The sequence below is a fragment of the Chiloscyllium plagiosum genome, chromosome 3 (assembly GCF_004010195.1).
Source record: "Chiloscyllium plagiosum isolate BGI_BamShark_2017 chromosome 3, ASM401019v2, whole genome shotgun sequence".
In the NCBI taxonomy this organism is placed as follows: Eukaryota; Metazoa; Chordata; class Chondrichthyes; order Orectolobiformes; family Hemiscylliidae; genus Chiloscyllium; species Chiloscyllium plagiosum.
In genome coordinates, this window is record NC_057712.1 from 52,016,258 (window position 1) to 52,043,468 (window position 27,211).

A 27,211-nucleotide genomic window follows, 5' to 3' on the forward strand; every position below is an offset into this window, starting at 1 on the left:
GTTCCACATTTCCATGACATCCTTCCCTGACAGCCTATGCTCCCAATTTATGCTCCTCAGATCCTGTCTTACAGCATCGTAATTACCCTTCCCCCAATTGTAAAACCTACCCTGTTGCACGCACCTATCTCTCTCCATAACCAAGGTGAAAGTCACAGAATTGTGGTCACCATCAGCAAAATGTTCACCCTCTAACAAGCCCATCACTTGTCCCGGTTCATTACCGAGTACAAAATCCAATATGGCCTCCCCTCTGGTCGGACAATCTACATACTGAGTTAGAAAAGCTTCCTGGACACACTGCGCAAACACCGCCCTGTCCAATCTACTTGATCTAAAGAGCTTCCAATCAATATTTGGGAAGTTGAAATCGCCCATGATTACTACCCTGTGGCTTCTGCACCTTTCCAAACTCTGTTTCCAGTCTGTTTTTTCATGTTCTCCTGACACCTCTTCTGACAGTGTTGCAAACACCTCACTAGCCCTGCCTACCAACTTGGTCTGAATCAACATAACACAATCTCTGGCCAGCTCTTCTATTAAGCCATTTTCTCAAAGGCAATGAAAAAGACTTCTACATTTTTTTTCAAATTTTTTTAATCCGAAATCCTGAAATCTGAAAAGCTCCAAAGGTTTCTTCATGAAGTTTTTTTTTATTAATAAGGTTGTTTGGCATGCAAACAATTATCTCAGCTCCAGGGCCACTTCACGCATGTCACTCAGATTGGACGAGGGTTGGCGTGGCCGACCACCAGCAGGCCTCAATACTGTCTCAGGGCCCATAGTACTGACAGTGAGTCTGCTGTTCCGTACGATTTTTAAAAAATTTCACTGTCAAACTATCACTTATTTCAAATTCCGCAAACAGCTGGTCCCAAGTGTTTCGGATAAAGGATTGTGTACCTGTATTTGGACATATTCGTATATATGGAGAAAAGTGAGGACTGCAGATGCTGGAGACCAGAGTTGAAAAATGTGGTGCTGGAAAAACACAGCAGGCCAGGCAGCATCCGAGGAGCAGGAGAATCGACGTTTCGGGCATAAGCCTTTCTTCAGCTCCTCGGATTCTCCTGCTCCTCGGATGCTGACTGGCCTGCTGTGTTTTTCCAGCACCACATTTTTCAACATATTTGTATATATCCTTACCAGGCTGTTGGCTACAATGAGTTTGCTCATCATCACTTCTATCTTTTACTTTTCCACTGTCATTTCAAGTCATTTTGCATAAAGTTCCAACCTTAGTGTTTCCAACACAAACATTCTTTCCCTTTCTTTATCTTTTCCTCTGCTTTTAATTGTAAAGCAGTTTAAGCAAACTGTTTCATTCCTTTCTTCTCTCTCTTTCCCTTTTAAATTCACTTTCTAACTCCAATCGTCTCATTTGCAATTTAATTTTTTCTCCACTGCACTGGACTCTTTCTCTGGTATACCTAAATGCATGGCTAACTCCATTACAATTTCAGCTTCCTTAATATCCCAAGTTAAACCCAATTTTAGCCTGTTTGCTAATTCTGCAAGTGTCACCTTTTTCTGTTTTTGTAAACTTTCTTGGAAAATTTGGGCAGCATCTTCAACACCCAGAATCTCTTTAGCAATGTTAAGAGCCATTTCCCCACTATTGATTTAACCAACAAACAATTGAAATTAAACAGATTTTCTGTTTCTCACTTAAGTTTTATTTAAAGACCTAGGACGCTAGTCCCCAAATCTGTGTAGATCTGCTGGGATCTTTCTTACCTCAAACCTATTCAAATCTATCCAAAACTTGGCAAGAGCCCCCAATCTGTTATAAAGTGGAGGTTGACCCCACTCTGAGAACTAAAACCAACACACCAAAAGAGAAGCATTTCACTCTATAATCTGTAAATGAGTGTGGAAAGTAGTATAACCTGCTTTTCAGCAACTTCTAGCGGTTAAAGGAAATAAATCCCTGACATTCATTTTAAAATCAACAAGTAGCAATTTATTTATCTAACTCTAACAGTTAAGAAATTAACTAAACTCTTAACGAATTGAATAAATCCCTTCTAGCTACTAACTATTCCTGAATGAAACAAGTTTCTGATGGCAGCTGTACCAATAAATACGAAACCCATGCATATAACAAATAATAAAATATAGTCTCTTGAAATTATAGCCAGGTTACATGTCTTCTGGAATGTTCTGTGCCTTCTCCGTTGACCCTTCTGTCAGGAAAGCCTTCTCTGTTTATTCTTCTGTCAGGAATATTCACTAATTGTGCAGTTGTGCTGTTGTTATTTAGCTGGTGCTTTTTCTAAGACAGAGGTGAGGATATGGGAGCCAGCAATTCTCTCATGAGAGCTGAGGGCCATTAGCTCGTGCGGATTGCAGATATCTCTGGGGTCATTGTCCAACTGCCCCTTTCTTTTATACCCATGATGATGTGCTGAAAATGTGTTGCTGGAAAAGCGCATCAGGTCAGGCAGCATCCAAGGAACAGGAGAATAGACGTTTCAGGCATAAGCCCTTCTTCAGGAATGAGGAAAGTGTGTCCAGCAGGCTAAGATAAAAGGTAGGGAGGAGGGACTTGGTCCGGAGTTCGTGCGGGATCAGTCGGTTCCGTACGCAGATGCTGAGGAAGGAGATGTGGCTGTGGTAGTGAGTCTGTTTGAGAACGTGGCTGAAGAGCTTCTGTGCGTTTGAGAACGTGGCTGAAGAGCTTCTGTGCAATTCCAACGCCCCTCCCCCAAGTCGTTCCTCCCTACCTTTTATCTTTGCCTGCTGGACACACTTTCCTCATTCCTGAAGAAGAGCTTATGCCCGAAACATCGATTCTCCTGTTCCTGATGCTGCCTGACCTGCTGCGCTTTTCCAGCAACACATTTTCAGCTCTGATCTCCAGCATCTGCAGTCCTCACTTTCTCCTACCCATGATGATGTATCAATATTTCTTACAATAGGATTGGTCCTATGTTGTCAAAATCATCAGATTTAAATTTAATAGGTTTTTGGGTGTCTAAGTACCAGGTTCAAATTGATTGGCTAAGTTCAAAAGCCTGTTGTTTTAGTTAAACTGCTGTTTGGCATGCTAACTATATGGCCTTTTGATACAAATGTTTCAGTTCGGGTACTCTCTGTGCACCTGCAAACTTGATATCCATTTTAAATCTTCAAGCACTGGAAAAGTACCACATTTTAAAGAGACCACATAATGCTTTCCCCATTTTACAATTTTACAAATATCAAATTCTAACTTCCTACCTCCCAATCTACAACGAATCTACCCAACTTCACAACACTTCTTAACAACTCCATCCACCTATGCAGTCACCTTCAAGGATTGGTGGATAAGCACCCCAAGACCCTCGGTTCCTCAGAGCTTCCTAGTATTTGGCATTGAGTACTTCTTTGTCTTGTTTCTTCTTCCAAGGCATATTATCTCATGTTTATCAGGGATTCTAATGCAGGATGTGGGTTGGTCCTCGAGCCCTGAGCCGTGGATGTTGTCCTGCTCTATACGTTTGCTTTCTTCCATCCGGGTGGACCTTTGCTCTGTAGTCTCGCACTTGCAGCTCCTTCCAGTTATCTTGAGAAACTATCCAAATTGATTATTCCTTACTCCTTTCCCTCTATGGCTAGACAGAGCAGCATTTTGTGTTACTGACTACTCTGAGTGACCACCGTGTCAGTACTGCCTGATGGCAGGATAGAGGCAACATGTACCAAATCCTAATTCTTTTCTCATACTGTGAAAGGTGCATAATATAGGACTGTCCAAAATAAGCCGATGATTCATGATAGAGCAAATTTCAGCCAGAACTTTGCTCTTCAGCCACAGCTGAAGTTGATATCATCTAGCCAACCTAATGAGTCAGTTCTTTATCAGAGATCATCAAACCTGACTCCACTGCACACCTACTCACACAGGAATAGGAGTAGGCTATTCAGTCCACCAAGCCAACCCTACCATTCAATACCATCATAGCTGCATGTATTTCCCCATTTTGTATCTTTTTGTCTTCCATATATAATGTGATGAAAAGTGCTTTTATCTGATTATCATTTTTGGACGGTGGATTTACAAATGGAGAGAGAGGAATTTAGTCAGTTCTATGAAATTTTCTTGAGTTAAAAAAATTAGAAAGTTAATCATGAACAGTGACTAGAATACATAACTGTAACTTTCAGGGAGCTATTGACTTGAACCCCAAGGTCCCTCTGTACAGCAATGCAGTTCAGGGTCCAGCTATTAACTGTTTACTTTTCCTTAACATTTGATCTCTCAAAGTACCGGATTAAACTCCATCTGCCATTTTCCCGCCCATATTTACGACTGATCTATATTCTGCTGTATCCTTTGAAAATTTGTACCCACAGTGAGATTAAAGATCTTGGTCCAAGCCCCAGCAATCTCCTCTCTTGCTTTGCTCGACAACTTGGGGTAGATATAATCGGGCCCTAGGGACTTATTACACACCTTACAGTTCTTCAAGAGACCCAGCACAACTTAGAACTTAGAACATAGAAATGTACAGTGCAGAAAGTTGTCAAATGTGATGCCAAATTAAACTAATTCCATGTGCCAGCTCTTGCTCTATCTCCCTTCATTCCTTGCATAATCATATGCTTATCTAAAAGTCCCTTATTGTATCCGCATCCACCCCCACACCTAACAGTGCGTTCCAGACACCTAGGATTCTCTGTGTCAAAAATCAACCCGTCACATCTCCTTTGAACTTGCACCCCTCACCTTAAATGTATGTCCCCTCATATTAGACATTTCAACTCTGAGAAAAAGATTCTGAACATCAATCCTAGTGACCAGAATTGAACTCAATTGTCTAAGTGTGGCATAACCAAAGAATTATAAAGCTGCAACATAAACTGAATACACAATCAATAAAAACAAGCATGCTATATGCCTTCTTTACCACCCTATCAATTGAATGGCCACTTTCAGAGAGCGATGGACTTGGGCGGCACGGTGGCTCAGTGGTTAGCACTGCTGCCTCACAGCACCAGGGTCCCAGGTTCAATTCTCAGCCTTGGGCGACTGTTTGTGTGGAGTTTGTATATTCTCTCCGTGTTTGCGTGAGTTTCCTCCAAGTGCTCCAATTTCCTTCCACAGTCCAAAGATGTGTAGGTCAAGTGAATTGGCCATGCTAAATTGCCCATAGTGCTGGGTGCATTAGTCAGAGGGAAATGGGTCTGGGTGGGTTACTCTTCGGAGGGTCGGTGTGGACTTGTTGGGCCGAATGGCCTGTTTCCACACTGTAAGGAACTTAATCTAAAAAAAACCCCAAAATCCCTCTGTATATCAATGCTGTTCAGGATCCTGCAATTAACTGCATACTTTTCCTTCACATTTGATCTCCCAAAGCTCAGTACCTCACACTTACCTGGAATAAACTCCATTTCTCTACCAACATCCACTGTTCTATCCTTATCAATCATCTTTGTCATCTTTCAGAAGAATTCAATCAAATTTGTAAGACATGACCTACACTACATAAAGCCATACTGATTGCCCCAATTACATCACACTTTTCTAAACACCCAAAGAACAGTACAGCACAGGAACAGGTGCTTCAGTCCATTAGTCCCTGGACTCAGTCGGACAGGTCACGAGATCTCCGGGGAGCAGCGGAGTCTGTCGGGATAGGAGAGTATACGGTTTAAATTTCTTTTAGTTTCAGTTTTTCTCAGTTCCTGGATGCAGTTGGAGAGGTCACGACGTCACATATTTGGGCAGTTGCTTTACCTGAAACACTACTTGGATAGTGTCCCCCACCCATCCTCCTCCTCGAACCAAAAACAATGTTCTGTGTGTCAGTTGGTAAGATGACAAGCATTTTCTTTCGTGTTTCATTGGTTTTTTTTCCTGTCAGTCTACTTGGGAATTTAGATTAGCGGGAATGGAGGGGAGGGCAGTTGAATGTTCTTCCTGCAGCATTTGGGAGGTAAGGGTCCCTGCTGACTTTATTTGTGGGAAGTGTACCTAACTCCAGCTCCTCAAGAAGAGTGTTAGGGAACTGGAGCTGGATGAATTTTGGATCATTCAGAAGGCGGAGTGGGTTATTGAGAGGAGTTACAGGGAGGTAGTTATTCCACAGCTGAGATAATGTTTGAGAACTCATTCGCTGAGGTAGTTTGGGCGGAGGTTAGAAACAGGAAACGAGAGTTCACTCTGTTGGGAGTATTCTATAGGCCTCCAAATTGTTCCAGGGATGTAAATGGAAGGATAGCAAAGTTGATTCTTGATAGGAGCGAGAGTAACAGGATAGTTGGAGAACGTTAACTTCCCTAATATTGACTGAGAATACTATCCTTCAAGTAGTTTAGATGGGTCAGTTTTTGTTCAATGTATGATGCGAGGGTTTTCTGACATGGAGTTTAGACAGGCCAACAAGGGGCAATGCTATATATTGGATTTAGAACTGGGTAGTGAACCCGGCCAGATGTTAGATTTGGAGTTCGGTGAGCACTTTGGCGACAGTGACCATAATTCAGTTATGTTCATAATAGCAATGGGCAGGGATAGGTATATACCACAGGGAAAGAGGTAAAACTGGGGGAAAAGGCAACAAGGATGCGATTAGGCAAGATTTAGGATGCATAGAATGGGAAGGAAACTGCAGGGGATGGACACTCTTGAAATGTGGAGCTTATTCAAGGAACAGCTACTGCAGGTCCTTGATAAGTATATACCTATCAGGCAGGGAATTGTCAAGAGAGGGAGCCATGATTTACTAAAAAAGTTGAAGCACTTGTCAAGAGGAAGAGGGAGGCTTATGTGAGAATGAGGCATGAAAGCTCAGTTAGGGAGCTTAAGAATTGTAAGTTAGCCAGAAAAGATGTAAAGAGAGGGCTAAGCAGAGCCAGGATGGGACATGAGAAGTTGTTGGCAGATAGGATCATGGAAAACCCTAAGGCCGTCTATTGGTATATCAGGAGTAAAGGAGTGACTAGAGTAAGATTAGGGCCAATCAAAGATAGTAGTGAAAGGTTGGGTGTGGAATCCAAGGACATGGGGAAGTGCTTAATGAATACGTTTGGTCAGTATTCACATTGGAAAAGGGCAATGTTATTGAGAATATGGAGATACAGGCTACTAGATTAGATGGGATTGAGGTTGACAAAGAGGAGGTTTTAACAATTTTGGAAAATCTGAAAATAGATAAGACCCCAAGGTCGGATGGGTTTAATCCTCGGATTCTCTGGGAAGCCAGGTCGGAGAATGCAGAGCTTTTGGCTTCGAATTTTATGTCATCATTGTCAACAGGAGTAGTACCAGTATAGCAAATTTATTCCCTTGTTTAAGAAGGGGAGTCGGGACAACTTTGGTAATTATAGGCCAGTGAGCCTTACTTCAGTTGTGGGTAAGGTGTTGGAAAAGGTTATAAGAGATAGGATTTATAATCATCTGGAAAGGAATAATTTGATAAGGGATAGTGAACACTGTTTTGAGAAGGTAGGGCGTATCTCACTAACTTTACAGAGTTAATCGAGAAGGTGACAAAACAGGTGGATAAAGGTAAGGCGGTTGATGTGGACTTCAGCAAGGCGGTTGAAGGTTCCACACAGTAGGCTATTGCACAAAATAAAGAGTTTCAGGTTTGAAAGTGATTTAGTGGTTTGGATTAGAAATTGGCTAGCTGAAAGAAGACAGAGGGTGGTGGTTGATGGCAAATATTCATCATGGAGCTGAGGAAAGGCTAAGGGACTTGAGGCTGTTTCCATTGGAGAGAAGGTTGACAGGTGACTTAATTGAGATGTATAAGATAATCAGAAGGTTAGAGAGGGTGGACAGTGAGAGCCTTTTTCCTTGGATGGTGAAGGCTAACACGAGGGGACATAGCTTTAAATTAAGGGATGATAGATTTAGGACAGATATCAAGGGTAGTTTCTTTACTCAGAGTAGTATGGGCACAGAACAGCCTGCCTGCAGTAGTAGTAGTAGTAGACTTGCTGATGTTAAGAACATTTAAGTGGGCATTGGACATACATATGGATAATTTTGGAATGGTGTAGGCTAGATGGGCATCAGATTAATGTTGCAGGTCAGCGCAACGTCGAGGGCCGAAGAGCCTGTACTATGCTGTAATGTTCTATGCTCTATCTTCTACAATGTCCGTAAGGATGTGAGGACTGAAGATTAGAGTCGAATGTTATGGCGCTGGGAAAGTGCAGCAGGTCAGGCAGCATCCAAGGAGCAAGAGAGTTGACATTTCTAGTATCAGCCCTTCATCAGGAATTTCCACCATTTCTGCCACCTACAGTCAGACCACACCACCTGTGATATATTTCCCTCTCCAGTACTATCAGCATTCTGCAGAAACCATTCCCTCCGCGACTCCTTCGTTAGGTCCACACCCCTCACCAATCCACCCTTCACCTTCCCTTGCCACAGCAAGAGGTGTAAAACCTGCACCCACATCTCCCCCTTCACCTTCATCCAAGGCCCCAAAGGATCCTTCCACACACACCAGAGATTTTCCTGCACATCCAAACACCTCATCTACTGTGTCCATTACAATCAATGTGGCCTCCTCTACATTGGGGAGACAGGACTCCAACTTGTGGAATGGTTCAAAGAACATCTCTGGGACACACACACTCCACAACCCCACTGCCCTTGTGGCCAACAACTTCAACTCCCCCTCCCACTCCGCCAAGGACATGCAAGTCCTGGGCCTCCTCCACCGCCAAATTCTAGCCATCTGACACCTGGAGGAAAAACTCATCTTCCAACTTTGGATATTCCAACCACAAGGCATCAATGTCGATTTCATCAGTTTCCTCTTCTCCCTCCCCCACCTCATCCCTGATCCAACCCTCCAACTCGGCACCACCCTCATGAATTGTCCTAACTGTCCATCTTCCTTCCCACCTCTCTGCTCCACCCTCTGCTCTGACCCACAATCACACCCCCACCTGTAGTCTTCTAAGCCACCTTCCTCCCAGCCTTACCACCTTCATATTTATCTCTCAGCCTCCTTCACCTGCCATAATGTCTGTGCCAACCATGATGCCATCCTAAACGAATCCTATGTGCTTGCACAATATCGGCATCCCTCTATTCCCTGCCTGTTCATGTGTCTATCTAAGCACATCTTAAACTTTGATATCATCTGTGATTCTACCACCTCCATTGGCAGTGCATTTCAGGCACCTATCCTCTCTGTAAAAACACTTCCCTCACACATCATCATCTTTTTTACCTCTCAGCTTAAACCTATGCCCCCTAGTACTTCACATTTCTGCCCTGGGAAAAAAAACTACAATTATCCACTCTCCATACCTCTCTTAATTATATATACTTCTACTAAGTCACTCTTGAGCCTCCAATGCTCTAGCAAAAACGACCGCTTTTCAATTCAGGCAACATCCTAGTAAAATTCTTTTGCACCCTAACAAAAGTCTTCATATCCTCCTGTAGTGTGGTAACCAGAATTGTACACAACACTCCAAATGTGGCATATTTAAAGTTGCATACAGCTGCAACATGACTTGCCAACTTTTTTACTCAGTGAATCAATCAATAAATTTAAGCATGCAATATGCGATTTGAGACCATCTGAGACAAATCAACACTCAACACCATGGAAGTGAAGAACTTCAGGAGGCAGATTTCCTGAACACTTGAGTCCACTGTCCAGTAGTTCATTATAGATGAGCAAGTCAAAACAGAAATGGATTACTGATTGCCCAGTGTTTCGCAAAAACCCAGCCAAAGGAAGTGAACCTCGAAGCAGTTCTCCAGCAGCTTGACTTGCCTGGTTTCACACCATTTCTGTAACTTGCCCCAGCCCTGACAACCTTTCATGATTCAAGCTGATTGCCAATATTTACCTTCCCACCAGCCGCCTCATCTCTAACCTCGGGAATTCTTCTATGATCCTTTGTCGGACTTCTCAGTCAGCTTTGACAAAGTTTTGGGACATTTGGTGCAAGTATCCAGTCAGTGGAGAAGGTCTGCTCAGTTAAGGGCACTACATAAATGTACTGCTTGTTGCTGTTGTTTCTGTTTCTAAGAAACCAACCAACATTCACGAGGTCACTTAGCCAACCTTTGGGCATTCAGCAGCTTGCTAGCAGGACAAAGGTGGGTTTTCCTTTCATAAGGCCATAAGGCATAGGAGTGGAAATAAGGCCCAGCGAGTCCACTTTGCCATTCAATCATGGCTGATGGGCATTTTAACACCACTTACACGCACTCTCCCCGTATCCCTTAATTCCTTGCAAATTAAGACTTCATCAATGCCTTGAAGACATTTAACGTCCTGGCCTCTACTGTGCTCAGTGGCAGTGAATTCCACAGGCCCACCATTCTCTGGCTGAAAACATATCTCAGCACTTCTGTTCTAAATTGACCCGCTCTAATTCCAAGGCTGTGCCCACGGATCCTAGAATGCCCACCTGATGGAAACAAATTCCCAGTGTCCACGTTTTCTAAGCCATGTATTATCTTGTAAGTTTCCATTAGCTCTCCCCTCAACCTTCTAAACTCTAATGAATACAATATCAGGATCCTCAGCTGTTCATCATATGTTAGGCCTACCGTTCCAGGGATCATCATGTGAATCTCCGTTGGACACGCTCCAGTGCCAGTATGTCTTTCCTGAGGTGTGGGGCCCAAAACTGGACACAGTATTCCAAATGGGGCCTAACCAGAGCTTTTTAAAGTCTCAGTAGCACATCGCTGCCTTTACATACCAACCCTCGAGATAAATTACATTGCATTTGCTTTCTTAACCATGGACTCAACCTGCAAGTCAACCTTTAGAGAATTCTGGACTAGCGCTCCCAGATCCCTTTGTACTTTGGCTTTAGGAATTTTCTCACCCTTTAGAAAATAGTCTGTCCCTGTATTCTTTTTTCGGAAGTGCAAGACCTCGCATTTGCTCACATTGAATTTCATCAGTCATTTTTTTGGACCACTTTCCTCAACTGTCCAAATCTTTCTGCAACCATCCTCCGCCGCCGTCCTCCTCCTCCTCAGAACTACCTGCCTGTCCATCTAACTTTGTATCATAGGCAAACTTCACCAGAATGCCCCTAGTCCCTTCAGCCGTGAACAGCTGCAACTCCAACATTGAACCCTGCAGGACCCAGGACTCCACTTGTCACGAGCTGCCATTCCCAACTCTCTGTCTTCTGTCTGACAGCCAATCCTCAATCCATGCCATCGTGGTACTTAGCGGTGGGCAGCTGCAAACATCTGACTGAAAGCTCAAACCGAGTACCTCACAACTTTCAGTCGAGGATGTTTACAGTAGCACACGCTGTTTCGGGAATCCTATCGGACAGTACCATCTCAAAATCCGCTAGCGGGAGCAAAACCGATAATTTGATAAAAGAAATTAAAAAATTGAGTTATCGATTGGATAGAGACTGCGAAAGACTAGGTTTATCAAATAAACAAATTAATTCGCAGCAGATTGAGCAAGGTCACCCAACGCGTGACTCACCGGAATGGGTAAGTCAGCTGTCAAAGGTAGAAAAAACATTCACTTACCACTTCGAATGAAGCCAACAATTGCATACAAACACCCAACTGATAACTCACACCTCCAAAAATAAAATCCAGCTAAGAATGCCTTATGTTCGCTCAGAAGTCGATTTCCTAGCTTCTCCGAGCGGACGAAATGGAGTTGTGGAAAATCCCCAAAGTGCTTAACCAATTTATTAAGCAGACCTTGTCCAGGCCGTGGGTTCGAGCTGACCACAGACAGTCCAACGGAAGAACAAGTCCACACCAGGGACAGCTCGCTTATCAGACACTTTTTGTACATAATCACATAGGATTCAAATGACACAGCTAGGATGCACTGATAACTTCACCTTGTAGGTAACGTTCGTGAAATAAATCTTTTGGTCTTTTGTTTAAAAAGACTTTAGGTGACTTTATTGAATTCAAAAGTAAACTGGGAGAGATTTTCCTTTGTGCTTCTTAAATCTCAAACTGTTCTCTAAAACAAAATGCCCCTAGCCTCAGGAGACCATACTTTTTTTTCGTTGGCACTTTGTAAGACAAGCTGTTGTAAAAGCCTGATATTTGACGAATAAACTTCTGAGTCCCCAAATTAAAAAGAAGATTGAACAGCAGCTCCAGCCCCGAGAAAATTAAACTCCCAGACTTTAGCGAGAAAACGTCTACATCTCCCACACGGTCTTGCTTGAGTACTGGAGTAAGACGGTCATTTCCTAGTCAGCAGGTGAAGCCGATGTGGAGTTCTAAAGCAATCAGCTTCATTGCCATTGACTTTGCGCGACTTCAACTTCCTAGCAACCCGCATATCCTCACTGCGTCCAGTTAGTAGCAGAACAAAGCAGAGCTTTATCACAGCAGAGCAATCCAGCATTCCAGGAATTCTTAACATTTGGCACATTAATTCAAGGTTGGAGGGGGGAGGGGAAATATACTTCCTCAGATACACACCCATAAAGCTACCAGTCCAGCACCAACATGCTTCTATTCCAAGAAGTATACAGCACCAGGTTATAGTAAAACAGATTTATTTGGAAGCATAGCTTTCCAAGCGCTGCAGCTTCATCAGGTAGCTGTGCTCCAAAAGCTGTGCTTCCAAATAAACCTGTTGGACTATAACCTGGTGTTGTGTGATTTTTAACTTTGTCCACCTCAGTCCAACACCGGCTCCTCCACTCCATAAAGTATGTCTGCTAACTGTGGCCAATTAGGGAAAAAATGACAGATTAACATTTGATTCCCTTAGCAGTCGATGAGATGTAAAAGACTCAAATTCATCAAAAGCTGAAATATCACATAATCTTTTACCTTCTCTTCTCAGTCTCCAGTTCATTTTGAAGAACATATCAAACAGATCATGTGTTTCTAAAGTCAAATCAAGGCCATCTCTGATCAGAAAGACAACAGCGTATTATTACTAGAGTCATCAAGTCATACAGAATGGAAACAGACCTTTTGGCCCAAACTGGTCCATGCTGACCATGGTGCCCACTCAGCTAGTTCCAATTGCCTGCATTTGGTCAATATCCTTCTAAACCCTTCCCATCCATGTACCGATCCAAATGTTTTTTTAAATGTTGCTATCATACCTGTCTCAACCACTTTTTCTGGCAGTCCATCCCATGTACACACCACACTCTGCGTGAAGAAGTTGCCCCTTAGGTCCTTCTTCAATCTTTCCCCTCTCACCTTGAACCTATGCCCTCTAGTTTTCAAATCCCCATCCCTGGGAAAAAGACTATATGCATTTACCCTATCTATGCCTCTCATAATTTTATACACCTCAATAAGGTTACCCCTCATTCTCCTATGTTGCAAGGAATAAAGTCCTATCCTGGCCAACCTCTCCCTATAACTCAGGTCTACTAGTCCTGGCAATATTCTCATAAACCTTCTTTGCACTCTTTCCAGTTTAACTATGTCTTTCCTATAACAGGGTGGCCAAAACTGTGCACAATGCTCCAAGTGCAGTGTCACCAACGACTTATGCAACTATCATGTAACATCCTGAGCTCAATGCTTCGACTGATGAAGGGCAGAATGCTAAATGCCTTCTCCACCACCCTGTCTACCTTTGGCATTGCTTTCAAGGAACAATATCCTTGTACTCCTAGATCCCTCTGTTCCATAACACTCCTCAGGACTTTACCGTTTACTGTATAAGTCCTACATTGGTTTGACTTTCTCAAGTGCAACACCTCACACTTATCCTTTTGAACTGTATTTGTCAAACCTCAGCCCACATCCCCATCTGATCAAGATCCCTCTGTAGTTTTTGATAATGTTCCTCCGATCAATGATAATCTTAATTTTGTACCATCTGTAAACTTATTAATCATGCCTTGTACATTCACATCCAGATCATTTATGTAAATAACAAATAACAAAGGCATGCCACTAGTCACAGGCCTCCAGTCCAAGAAACAACTTTCAACCATCACCTTCTGTTTCCTACCATCAAGCCAATTTTGAATCCAAATAGCTAGCTTTCCTTAGATCTCATACAACCTAACCTTCATGACGAGCCTGGCATGTGGGACCTTGCCAAAGTCCATATAGACAACATCCGATGTCATACCCTCAGCTATCTTCCTGGTTAATTCTATAAAAAAAACTCTAAAAGATTTGTCAGGCATAACTTGCTATGCAGAAATCCATGCTATCCCCAATCAAGGAGGAGAAAGTGAGGACTGCAGATGCTGGAGATCAGAGCTGAAAATGTGTTGCTGGAAAAGCGCAGCAGGTCAGGCAGCATCCAAGGAGCAGGAGAATCAACGTTTCGGGCATGAGCCCTTCTTCAGGAATGAGGAAAGTGTGTCCAGCAGGCTAAGATAAAAGGTAGGGAGGGGGGACTTGGGGGAGAGGTGTTGGAAATGCGATAGGTGGAAGGAGGTCAAGGTGAGGGTGATAGGCCAGAGTGGGGGTGGGGGGGCGGAGAGGTCAGGAAGAAGATTGCAGGTTAGGAAGGTGGTGCTGAGTTCGAGGGATTTGACTGAGACAAGGTGGGGGGGAGGGGAAATTAGGAAACTGGAGAAATCTGAGTTCAAACCTTGACTATCCAAATGTTGATTGATTCTGTCCCTCAGTGTCCTCTCCAACAACTTGTCTCCCTCTGATGACAGTCTCACTAGCCTATAGTTTCCTGACTTTTCTTTGCTACCTTTCTTTAAAAATGGAACACTGGCCACCCTCCAGTCTTCCAGAACTTCACCAGTGGCCAAAGGTGAAGCAAAGATCTCTGCCATGGCCTCAGCAATTTCTTTCCTAGCTTGCCACAACATCCGAAGACGGACTGGATTAGCCCCAGGGGACTTATCCACCTTAATATGCTTTGAGGCTCTGAATGTAGGTTTGCTCTCTGAGTGGGAGGTTCGTTTTCAGACGTTTTGTCACTATACTAGGTAACCTCATCATTGAGCATCCAGATGAAGCACTGAAATCAAGCATCTGAAAACAAACTTTGCAGCTTAGTAAGCAAACCTACATCCAAACCTCAACCTGAGCCACAAATCTTCTCAAAACTCGTTAACGCTTTAAGTTCCTCTCTGGTAATATGTATGCAGTCCAAAACATCCCCACTTGTTTCCCTTATTTCCCGAGCATCCATGATTCTCACCTCAGTAAACACTGAAGAGAAATATTCATTAAAAATCTCCCCCATCTCCTGTGGCTCCACACATAGATGGCCATGCTGATTTTTAAGGGGACCTGTTCTCTCCCTAGACACCCTTTCACTCTTAATATAACTATACAACCTCTTGGGATTATCTTTAATCTTATCCGCCAGATCTATCTCATACACCTGTTTTTGCTCTTCTGATTTTTCTCATAAGTGTGCTTTTACAGTCATCTAGGGATTCACTTGAGCCTAATAATTTAAATACAATGTATGTCTTCTTCTTTTTCCTGATCGGAGGCACAATATTCCTTGTCAGCCAGGGATCCCTAAGCCTGCCAGCTTTTCCCTTCAACCTAAAAGGGACACACTGTCCCTTGACTCTTGATATCAAACTTTTAAAAGCTTCCCATTTGCCAGTTGTTCCTTTGCTTTCAAACAGACTTACCCAATTGATCTTTGCTAGATCCTGCTTAAAGGCCCCAAAATTGGCTCTGCTCCAGTTTAGCACCTTAACCTGTCCTATCTTTATTCATAACTATGTGTAAACTAAGACAGTTATGGTCACTGGACCCATAGTGCTCTCCAACTGATATTTCAGTTACTTGTCTGACCTCATTTCCTAAGAGGAGGCACAGTGTTGCATTCTCTCGTGTAGGGCTCTCTACATATTGATTTAGGAAATTGTCTTGGACACAGTTGATAAATTCCAAATTGTCCCAGCCTTTTACACTCTGGATGGCCCCGGTCAATACAGGGGAAATTAAAATCTCCAACCTATAGATATCTACAATCTCTCTACACATCCAATCCACAGGTTATTTGGGGGTCTATAATACAGTCCCAGCAAAGTGACCATCCTCTTCTTGTTTCTAAGTTTTAACCATATGGTCTCATTTGATTATCCTAAAAGGGCAACTCCCCTTCTTGTTTATTTTGACTTCTGATGTTTTATATCTAATGTTTTAACTAACAGCAACCCAGAGGAGAGTTAAATGACATCCAGTTCATAAACTCCATCCTTTTTGAAAAAAGAAAGAGGTCATTCAACATTGCCAGCTGAGGCAATTCTACCATTTCACCTCATCATCTCAGAATAAGGGATCATACAATAAGGAGAAATTTCTTCTCTCTGACAATGTGTCTATGCAATTCTTCACTGGATTATCAAATATTCTCAAGGCTGAGGTAGACAGATTTTTAATCAGTAAGGGTATCATGGGGAAAAGGCAGGAAAGTGGAGTTGAAAATGGTTCGATCAGCCACGCTTATCTCATGACGTGAAGCTGCTGGTGTTGGATTGGAGTGGATAAGATCAGAAGTCACACAATAAGCTCACAGGCACAAAATTATAGGCAGAGATATTAAGTCTTATTGAAGTCGGTGAAGCCAAACTACTGCAACAAACAGTGAAAGATGCAGGTCCCAGCTCCCTGCAATAGCTACATTTTAGTAGGGGTTCTCATAGCAACTCTTTAAACTTTAAGAAACCTAAATCTATCAAACTTCCTGTCCGAAAGCATTGTGACCACGTGGAGGCATATTGCTTCTGTGACCACATTAACCCAGTGGATGATGAAGATCTGAAACAAAAATTGTTGGAGAATCTCAGTGGGGTTGGCAGCAGGTGTGGAGAGGCCCTTTTGTGTCCAGAGGCCCTTCTGCAGAACTGACAGCAGCTAGGAAAAGGTAAGTGCTGAAGGCCAAATGTGGGAGGTGTTAGTGGGGGGGTTGGGGTCTTGAGTTTAGTGGTGGAAGGGGTCTGTATTGCAGAGATGGAGACCAGAGAGAGAATGGCAATTGGGCAGACAAAGGGATGGATGATATTATGACAGCGAGAAAGAAAGCTGTTAATGGGGACCATAAGTCAGTAAAAATTGATGGACTGCTCATAAAGCCCCACAGCCTCCAACTCACAGCCCCCCAAATCCCCATACTATATCATGACAGGACCTGGACTGTTGGGGGGTGGATAAAGGACATAGAGTCACACTGTCAGAGAAATGTACAGCATGGAAACAGACACTTCAGTCGAACTCATCCATGCTGACCAGGTATCCTAAATTTGCCAGCACCTGGCCCATATCCCTCTGAACATTTCCTATCTATGTACTCATCCAGATGCCTATTAAATGTTGTAATTGTATCAGCCTCCACCACTTCCTCTGGCAGATCATTCCATACATGCACCACCGTTTGCGTGAAGCAGTTGCCCCTTTTAAATCTTTCCTCTCTCACTCAGCTCTAGACTCCCCAACCCAGGGAAAGGACCTTGAGAGAAAGTAAGGACTGCAGGTGCTGAAGAGTCAGAGTCGAAAAGTGTGGCATTGGAAAAGCACAGCAGGTCAGGCAGCATCCAAGGAGCAAGAGAGTCGATACTTTGGGCATAAGCCCTTCATCAGGAATAGAAAAGACCTTGTTATTTACCCTATTCATGCCCTGCAGGATTTTATACACCTCTATAAAGTCACCCCTCAGCCTCTGATGCTCCAGTGAAAAAAGCCCCAGCCCATCCAGCCTATTCAGCCTCAGCCTCTCAGGAACGGCTGAGGATCCTGGGATTGTATTCATTGGAGTTTAGAAGATTAAGGGGAAATCTTATAGAAACTTACAAGATAATACATGGCTTGGAAAGAGTGGACACTAGGAAATTGTTTCTGTTAGGCGAGGAGACTAGGACCCGTGGACACAGCCTTAGAATTAGAGGGGGTAAATTCAGAACAGAAATGCGGAGACATTTCTTCAGCCAGAGAGTGGTGGGCCTGTGAAATTCATTGCCGCAGAGTGCAGTGGAGGCCGGGATGCTAAATGTCTTCAAGGCAGAGACTGATAAATTCTTGATGTCACAAGGAAATAAGGGATACGGGGAGAATGCGGGTAAGTGGAGTTGAAATGCCCATCAGCCATGGTTGAATGGCGGAGTGGACTTGATGGGCCGCATGGCCTTACTTCCACTCCTATGTTTTATGGTGTTATGGTCCTTATAGCTCAAATCCTCCAACCCTACCAACACCCTTGTAAAGGTTTAGAAGGGAAGTGTTCCCGCTGTAAAATTATTCAACTTAATATTGCGTGTTGAAGACTGAAGGGAGAGGACGCTTGTTCTAAGAAATTACTCTATTCCTTTTGCCGCTGTGCCTATTTCTTTGGACAAGTTGGTTCCTTGCCGAACCAACAGATTCCTTCACCTGCCTCCAACACTCTCTCTCCACCTGGACACCTCTGTCTAGCCTTTTACCTGTATTTAACTGTTCATAGAGAACTTTTGCCATGACATCATGTGCCTTAATTTCTCTGTCCCTCTCACGCATTCTAAGCTAATACAGTACCCTCTGAATTGAATGCACTTTATGCTCTCTGCACTAACCCTGCTTTATAATCAAGCCTGTTGACAAGACTGGTGTTGTTGTTTTATGGCATACTGACCTCTACATTGCTGAAGCTGAATGCTAGCTTTCAGACACCTCCTCCTATCTTCCCCTGGTCTATGACCTCTCCTTCGAACATCAGGCTATTGTGTCCATGCTGGTCACTAATCTCATTTCACTGTAAGTAATCTAATCTAATCAAACCATTGCAAGGAAATAGCACAGACTCAAACTTTGCTAGTCGTTTTAAGCAGGTATACAGTGGATATTCCAGGAGTGATGCAGCTTAGTTTTAAACAAAACAGAATTTATTTGCAAGATGACTAAAGAAATTGAGGGTTTGGTTAAAAAAAAGATGTCAGGTATAGACAGGATAGATCGAGCGAATCCTTAGAAGAGTATAAAGGAAGTAGGAATATACTTAAGAGGGAAATCAGGAGGGCAAAAAGGGGACATGAGATAGCTTTGGCAAATAGAATTCAGGAGAGTTCAAAGAGTTTTTACAAATACATTAAGATCACAAGGGGAACTAGGAAGAGAATAGAGCCCCTGAAAGATCAGCAAGGCGGCTTTTGTGTAGAGCCACAGAAAATGGGGGAGATACTAAATGAGTATTTTGCATCAGTATTTACTGTGGAAAAGGGTATGGAAGATATAGACTGTAGGTAAATAGATGGTGACATCTTACAAAATGTCCATATTACAGAGGAGGAGGTGCTTTTTTGATACGGGTAAAGGTGGATAAATCCCCAGGACCTGATCAGGTGTACTCCAGAACTCTATGGGAAGCTAGGGAAGTGATTGCTGGGCCTCTTGCTGAGATATTTGTATCATTGATAGACACAGGTGAGGTGCCTGAAGACTGGAAGCTGGCTAACGTGGTGCCACTGTTTAGGAAGGGTGATAAGGACAAGCCAGGGAACTATAGTCCAGTGAGCCTGACGTCGGTGGTGAGCAAGTTGTTGGAGGGAATCCTGAGGGACAGGATGGACATGTATTTAGAAAGGCAAGGACTGATTAGGGATAGTCAACATGGCTTTGTGCGTGGGAAATCATGTCTCATAGACTTGATTGAGTTTTTTGAAGACGTAACAAAGAGGGTTGATGAGGGTAGAGCGGTAGATGCGATCTATGTGGACTTCAGCAGGGCGTTCGACAAAGTCCCCCTTGGGAAACTGATTAGCAAGGTTAGCTCTCATGGAATACAGGGAGAACTAGCCATTTGGATACAGAACTGGCTCAAAGGTTGAAGACAGAGGTTGGTGGTGGAGGGTTTTTTTCAGACTGGAGGCCTGTGACCAGTGGAGTGCCACAAGGATCGGTGCTGGGTGCTCTACTTTTTGTCATTTACATAAATGATTTGGATGTGAGCATTAAAGGTACAGTTAGTAAGTTTGCAGATGACACCAAAATTGGAGGTGTAGTGGACAGTGAAGAAGGTTACCTCAGATTACAACAGAATCTTGAACAGCTGAGCCAATAGGCTGAGAAGTGGCAGATGGAGTTTAATTCAGATGAATGCGAGGTGCTGCATTTTGGGAAAGCACTTACCACTTAGTGGTAAGGTCCTGAACAAAGAGACCTTGGAGTGCAGGTTCATAGCTCCTTGAAAGTGGAGTCGCAGGTAGACAGGATAGTGAAGAAAGCGTTTGATATGCTTTCCTTTACTGGTCAGAGTATTGAGTACAGGAGTTGGGAGGTCATGTTGCGGCTGTAAAGGACATTGGTTAGGCCACTGTTGGAATATTGTATGCAATTCTGGTCTCCTTCCTATCGGAAAGATGTTGTGAAACTTGAAAGGGTTCAGAAAGGATTTACAAGGATGTTGCCAGGGTTGGAGGATTTGAGCTATAGGGAGAGACTGAACAGGCTGGGGCTGTTTTCCCTGGAGTGTCAGAGGCTGGGAGGTGACCTTCTAGAGCTTTACAAAATTATGAGGGGCATGGATAGGGTAAATAGCAAAGTCTTTTCCCTGGGGTGTGGGAGTCCAGAACTAGAGGGCATATGTTTAGGACGAGAGGGGAAAGAAATAAAAGTGACCTACGGGCCAACATTTTTCACACAGAAGGTGGTACGTGTATGGAATGAGCTGCCAGAGGAAGTGGTGGAGGCTGGTACAATTGCAACATTTGTATCAGTACATGAATAGGAAGGGTTTGGAGGGATATGGGCCGGGTGCTGGCAGGTGGGACTAGATTGGGTTGGGATATCATGTCGGCATGGACAGGATCTGTTTCCATCTCTATGACACTATTAACAAATGAAACACAAACAAAGGAGAGCAGCATATAGAATAGCTTAACCTATCCAAAATCCCAACAGAGTATCCCAACTTAATGTTGCTGTTCCAAATACTTGCATCAATCCCCATAAACACCCCTTGGCATGAAAGGTAAAATCAAATACAGGGTCTTACAGGAGAGAGAGAGATTCAGCATGGAACACCTTCTTCCATGGAACTGTTTCTTGGACCGGCAGCCTCAAAAATGACTGTTTTCAGTGAACAGCCAGATTGCTAGAACCAAACCAATCTAGAGGAAGGCTGAGCTGGGATAACTGGCCACTCCCCTTTAATTGTACAAGTGTTTTTTTTTAACTTGAAAGCCTTTTGCCTGAGCAGTATCTGTTTTCTATTACCAAATTGGCCTTAAAACCCATCCAAGCCTCGTCTTTCGGAATTGCTGCTTTTACAACCCTGAAAAAAAAAGCCAAGGGCAGCATAGTCTTGTTAAAGGAGCAGCATCGTCACACCTCTCCTGCTTAAAAAAAGGAACCATCAACATCCAAACATGGCTTCTTTTTAAAACCCCTTACAACACACATACACAGGACAACCTCGATTATCCGAATGAAACGGACAGGGAGTATTTTGTTCGGATAATCGAATGTTTGGATGACTGATCTGATGGCCGCAGAGAGTGGGTGTGAGACCAGGTTGCAGTTCCCCCGGTGGTTGGTGGTATTGCACATTCCTCTTGCTATAGGTATGCCATGGCCTTGGATCTAGCTCATTCCACTTGGTATGTTCTCTTATTTAAGCTTTTATTTAATACATATCTATTCTGTTACAATAGAGGATCTTTTTTTCAAATAGATTATCATACTTCAAGTGATACAATGTAAGATGGAGCAGGAGATTTTTACACCCTTAGGTCTAAGGTTTTGACATCGTCACAGTTTATCCAAGCAACGGAACCTTGAAATCTTGTTTGGATAATTTGGATAATCAATGTTCAGATAACTGAGGTTGCTCTGTATATTAGGTTGACAATAATGATGCAAAAAACACGACTACATTCTGTTTCAGTCTTACTCCTGCCACTGAACAACACTGTTTCTCATTCAAGTCTCCACAATGCATCGGCAATCACACTTTCTCATCTTGCCACATGCACAATTTTCAAATTGAATGGCTGTAAACACAAGTGCCATCTAAACAGTCTGGAATCTTGTCCTTAAATTTCTCCACAAATTTCAATGGGTTATGATGAGTGCATATAATGTCACAGATATGTTACTGTAACACAAACATTGAAATGTTGCAATGCCAATACCAATCTCAAAGTCTCCTTCTCATTTGTCAAATATTTCTGTTGATGAATGTTTAATTTCCTGGAGAAATACCTGATAGGTCTTTCGATCTTCTTGTTGTTTTCCTGCAAGAGCACAGCACCGACACCCACATCACTTGCTTCCATAGTCACCTTGATTGGCTTTGCATAATTAGGTCTGGCTAACACTGGGTCAGTGGTTAATACAACCTCTGGGCTGTCAAATGCCTTCTGGCAGTCTGCTGTTCACAGAAACCTCTTGCCTTTCTTTTGCAATTCAGTGAGTGGAGCAGCCACACTGCAAATTTTGATACAAACTTTTGATAAAATCCACTCAATCTCAGGAATTGTAGTACTGCTCTTTTTGTCAATGGTATGGGAAACTCTCCAATTACGTTTGTTTTTACATCCTGTGGAGCCTTTGTCCCTGTCCAGTAATATGGCCCAGGAAGGTGACTTGGGTTTTGGTAAATTAACTTTTAGCCAGGTCTGTCTCCTGAAGGAAATTGAAAATTCTAGTAAATGTTGAAAATATTCCTTCCATGTGTGACTAAAAATCACCAGATCATCTATATACAAGACACAATTGGGTAATCTGGAAATGACCTTATTGGTTAGTCTCTGAAATGTGCCTGGCACATTTTTCACACCAAATGGCATGCCTTTAAATTGATATAATCCATTTGGCATTACAAAAGCTAAAATTGTCTTCACTCTTTCGGACAAAGTACCTGCCAGTATCCTCTGAGCACATCCAAATGAGAAATATAAGTTGCTTGTCCTATCTTTTGAACACAGTCTTCTAAACGCGGAATTGGATGCGCATCAGTTATTGCAACTGCATTGATTTTGCGATAGTCCACACATAACCATTGGGTACTATCTGATTTTGGCAGCATTTCTATGCATGAGCTCCAGTCACTGTAACTCACTTCAATTATGTTGTCTTGGAGCATGCGTTCAATCTCCTTTTGAACCTTTGGAGGGTTAATCTTCTAAGGATATTGCTTAATTGCAATAGCATCTCCTAATTCTACATCATGCATAATTAGGTTAATACTTCCCAGCTTATTTCCACATATTTGGGGCCAGCGACCATAATTCGGTTAGTTTTAAAATAATGATAGAAATGTATAGTCCAGATCTAAAAGTTGAAGTTCTAAATGGGAGAAAGGCCATTTTTGATGGTATTAGGCAAGAACTTTCAAAAGCTGATTGGAATCAGATGTTCGCAGGTAAAGGGATGGCTAGAAAATAGGAAGCCTTCAGAAATGAGATGACGAGAGTCTACAGAAAGGGTGAAAGGAAAGGCTGGTAGGTATAGGGAATGCTGGATGGCTAAAGAAATTAAAGGTTTGGTTAAGAAAAGGAAGGAAGCAGATGTCAGGTATAGACAGGATAGATTGAGTGAATCCTTAGAAGGCTATAAAGGCAGTAAGAGTACACTTAAGAGAGAAATCAGGAGGGCAAAAAGGGGACATGAGGTAGCTTTGGCAAATAGAGTTAAGGAGAATCCAAAGGGATTTTAGGACATTAAGGACAAAAGGGTGACTAGGGAGAGAATACGGCCCTTCAAAGATCAGCAAGGCAGCCTTTGTGTGCAGCCACAGGAGATGGGGGAGATACTGAATGAGTATTTTGCATCAGTATTTACTGTGGAAAAGAACATGGAAGATATAGAATGTAGGGAAATAGATGGTGATATCTAGAAAAATGTCCATATTACAGAGGAGGAAGTGCTGGATGTCTTGAAATGCATAAAAGCGGATAAATCCGCAGAAAGGGATCAGGTGCACCCTAGGACTCTGTGGGAAGCTAGGGAAGTGATTGCTGGGCCTCTTTCTGAGATATTTGTATCATTGATAGTCACAGGTGAGGCGCTGGAAGACGGGAGATTGGCTAACGTGGTGTCACAGTTTAAGAAGGGTGGTAGGACAAGCCAGGGAACTATAGACCAATGAGCCTGACATGGGCAAGTTGTTGGATGAATTCTGAGGGATAGAATGTACATGTATTTGGAAAGGCAAGGACTGATTATGGATAGTCAACATGGCTTTGTGCATGGGAAATCATGTCTCACAAACTTGACTGAGTTTTTTGAAGAAGTAACAAAGAGGATTGATGAGGGCAGAGTGGTAGATGTGATCTATATGGACTTCACTAAGGCGTTCGATAATGTTCCCCGTGGGAGACTGGTTAGCAAGGTTGGATCTCATGGAATACCAGGAGAACTAGCCATTTTGATAAAGAACTGGCTCAAAGATAGAAGACAGAGGGTGGTGGTGGAGGATTGCTTTTCAGACTGGAGGCCTGTGACCAGTGGAGTGCCACATGGAATGGTACTGGGTCCTCTACTTTTTGTCATTTATATAAATGATCTGGATGCGAGCATAAGAGGTACAGTTAGTAAGTTTGCTGATGACACCAAAATTGGAGGTTACCTCAGATTACAACAGGATCTTGATCAAATGGGCCAATGAGCTAAGGAGTGGCAGATGGCATTTAATTTGGATAAACGTGTGCATTTTGGGAAAGCAAATCTTAGCAGGACTTATACACTTAATGGTAAGGTCCTAGGGAGCGTTGCTGAACAAAGAGACCTTGGAGTGCAGGTTCATAGCTCCTTGAAAGTGGAGTCGCAGGTAGATAGGATAGTGAAGAAGACGTTTGGTATGCTTTCTTTTATTGGTCAGAGTATTGAGTACAGGAGTTGGGAGGTCATGTTGCGGCTGTACAGGACATTGGTTAGGCCACAGTTGGAATATTGCACAATTCTGGTCTCCTTCCTATGGGCGGCACGGTGGCACAGTGGTTAGCACTGTTGCCTCACAGCGCCGGAGACCCGGGTTCAATTCCCGCCTCAGGCGACTGACTGTGTGGAGTTTGCACGTTCTCCCCGTGTCTGTGTGGGTTTCCTCCGGGTGCTCTGGTTTCCTCCCACAGTCCAAAGATGTGCAGGTCAGGTGAATTGGCCATGCTAAATTGTCTGTAGTGTTAGATAAGGGGTAAATGTAGGGGTATGGGTGGGTTGCGTTTCGGCAGGGCGGTGTGGACGTGTTGGGCCGAAGGGCCTGTTTCCACATTGTAAGTAATCTAATCTATTGGAATGATGTTTTGAAACTTGAAAGATTTGCAAGGATGTTGCCAGGGTTGGAGCCTCGGGAGACTGAAGGATGACTTTATAGATGTTTATAAAATCATGAGGGGCATAGATAGGATAAATAAGGTGAGAGGGGAAAGATATAAGAGACCTAAGGGCAACATTTTCATGCAAAGGGTGGCCAGAGGAAGCGGGGGAGGCTAGTACAATTGCAATATTTAAAAGGCATCTGGATGGGTATATGAATATGAATTGGAGAGATATGGGCCAAGTGCTGGCAGGTGGGACTAGATTGAGTTGGGATATCTGGTCGGGATGGACAGGTTGGACGGAAGGGTCTTTTTCCCTGCTGTACATCTCTATGACTCTATGATGTACGATACCAATAACTCTTTCAGATCATTTGATGCATCTCACAAACAGTACAAACGGAACTCGCAAATCCCAATCATCTGGATTAGTCTTGAATATAAATCCTCAACATGGTCTTTAATGTCTGATACCACCTTTCTAGCACTCCCTGTGATTCTGGATGGTACACATTAGATTTGAATTGTTTTATTTCTAAGCTGTCCATAACTTCCATGAATAATTTTGATGTGAAGCTTGACTCTTGATCTGATTAAATCTCTGTGTAGTCTGTATCTAGTGAAAAATTTGAGTAGTTCCTCTACAATCCTATTAGCTGTGATATTGCATAACGGAATGGCCTCTGGGAATCTAGTGGACACATCCATTATTGTTAACAAATATTGATTCACACTGTTTGTTTTAGGTAGAGGCTCCATACAATTAACAAAGACTCTTGTGAAAGGTTCCTCAATTGCAGGAACAGAAATTAAAAATGCATGTTTTATTACCACCTGTAGTTTTCCAATTACCTGACATGTATGACATGTCTGCAAAAACTCAACTTCATCCCTGTCGTCCAGGACAGTAAAATGTTCTTATATTTTAGCTTGGGTTTTCTCACTCTTAATTGACCCCCTAGTGGTAGCTCCTGCAACATCTCCTTTCTATAACCCACTGGCAATACGACTTGATGAACTTCTGACCATTTCTCATCTGAATATATGATGGCCTCCATTTCGTCATTTGGACATCTTTTTTTTAATAGATATTTTTATTAGAAATTTAACATTTTTACAAGTTTACAAAAATAAACAAAACTCTCAAATATAAACATTGATATACAATTAAATCAAATATACAATAGCCAAAATTTAACAAAAGAAGAAAGAAAAAAAATACCGAAAAAGAAAAAAAAACTCAACTATCTACTAATCTAACCTATAACTAACCAGAGTGTATATTTAAGCCTCTTACATGCTCGGAACGTGTTAACATCAAATGTAATAAAACCCGTATTCGTGCGGGATTCCTCTCCTAAGGGACCCCGGACCAGCCAGGTTTGTAATCTCAATTAAATAAAAGCCCTTGTTAGGATAGCCGAGATATCTGTATTTATGTAATTCAAAAAGGGCTGCCATATTTTATAAAATAATTCCGTCTTTCGGTGCACCATATTTGTAAGGAAGTCAAGAGGAATACATTCCATAATTAATCTGTGCCAATTTGAAAGTCCAGAGGGGCCCTCAGCCACCCAGTTCACCAAAATATTTTTCCTTGCACAGAAAGAAAGAATAGAAAATAGTCTCTTCCCGTACATGTCCAGGGAGGGAAAGTTCAAAAAGCCCAAAAGGAGAGATACAGGGTACACTTTAATTTCCGTTCCTAAAATTTCTGTCAGGGTACTTGCTACTTTAGTCCAATATCCACGGATCTTATGACAGGTCCATAAGCAATGTACAAGAGTGCCCACCTCTATTTTGCATTTAGGACACATTGGAGATGCTCCTGCCTGAAATTTTGCCAATCGAACGGTGCTATATGGGCCCTATGAAGTATCTTCAGCTGGATAGCCTGGGTTCTGTTACAAATAGTAATTCTTCTAGCATTTTCCCAGATATCATCCCACGTTTCTGTGGAGATTTCTAGTCCCAGATCCTGATCCCATGTTTTAAGCAGATTATCCATATCTCCCGATACTTCATCATGTAATAAATGATAAATAGTACTGACGGAAGATACCCCCACTGGTCATAGGACACTACATTCTCTATC

General features: G+C 42.8%; 1 long non-coding RNA gene across 1 annotated transcript in view; it reads right to left on the bottom strand.

Annotated features, from left to right (window-relative positions):
• The window catches only part of LOC122543326, a 237,506-nt gene extending 225,237 nt beyond the window's left edge, over positions 1–12,269 (bottom strand). Inside the window, exon 1 of the long non-coding RNA XR_006309998.1 lies at positions 11,480–12,269. This is a non-coding gene — a long non-coding RNA (uncharacterized LOC122543326). The remainder of the gene's footprint in view (positions 1–11,479) is intronic.
• Between the last annotated feature and the right edge of the window lie 14,942 nt (positions 12,270–27,211).